Here is a 1,061-nt window from a genome sequence, read left to right as displayed (position 1 = left end):
TTGCTCTGGCAAGAGAGAGTGGTCGTCAACACCGTAGTCGTACTGGGTAGCAGCAGCGGTGGTCTCGGTGTCTAGCAAGAGAAGAGGGGGAAGAAACAATAAATATAATGCAAACAAATGCATGACGATGCATGACATGACAAAGCGTGATGCTAGGTGTGCCCTAACCCAGTACGAGGTGGTACCGGTGAAGGGGGAAAACATCCGGGAAAGTATCCCCGGTGTTTCGCGTTTTCGGGCAGAGGAGCCGGAGTGGGAAAGTTGCGTGTTTGCTATGCTAGGGATGCGTGGCAGACGAACGTGTTGCGTATTCGGGTTCGTCTCGTCGTTCTGAGCAATTTCATGTACAAAGTATTTTCATCCGAGTTATGGATTATTTGATATTAATTTTTAAAGATTTAAATCTTTTTCAGAATTAACAGAATTAATTAAATTAGAAAATGCAATTATGACATCAGCAAGATGTCAGGGTAATGTCAGCGGTCAGCTTTGACTCTTTGACTAGTCAAACTGGCCATTGGGTCCCACATGTCATAGGCTGAACACTAACTAACCAGGTTTAGTTAGTCTAACTTATTAAATAGGTTTATTAGCTGTAATTAATTAGGTTAATTGATTAATTAATCAATTTTTTTAACTAATTATATATATTTTTATAAATCGTTTTCATTCTAGGGCTAGGCCCACCTGTCATTGGCACATGGGGGTGGGGCCTAGCTGTCATAGGCCCATAGGGCCTTAGCGGGCACCGGCCGGTGTGGTTACGGGCACAGGGGCGTTGGCGTCGCCCGCGCTGAGGCCGAACCGGACCGGGGGAGACAAGGCGAAGCCGCGGCCGGAGCGGGACTGACCGGGTGTGGCCGACTACCGACGACGGCGTACGATAGTGGCGAAAGGAGGGACTGGAGTGGGGGGCAGCGCGTCGGAGGCGGGTGCAGATGGCCGCGGTGGTGTGCACGCGTGCAGCAGGTGAAGCGAGGGGGGCGTGGCGAGGTCTTGGCGGGCGCGCGGGCGACGCGGCCTCGAGCGGCCAGCCGGCACGCGAAGGCCGGAGCAGAGAG

This window comes from Triticum dicoccoides, chromosome 6A, assembly GCF_002162155.2.
Source record: "Triticum dicoccoides isolate Atlit2015 ecotype Zavitan chromosome 6A, WEW_v2.0, whole genome shotgun sequence".
NCBI classification, from domain to species: domain Eukaryota; kingdom Viridiplantae; phylum Streptophyta; class Magnoliopsida; order Poales; family Poaceae; genus Triticum; species Triticum dicoccoides.
This window is presented reverse-complemented; position numbering follows the sequence as displayed.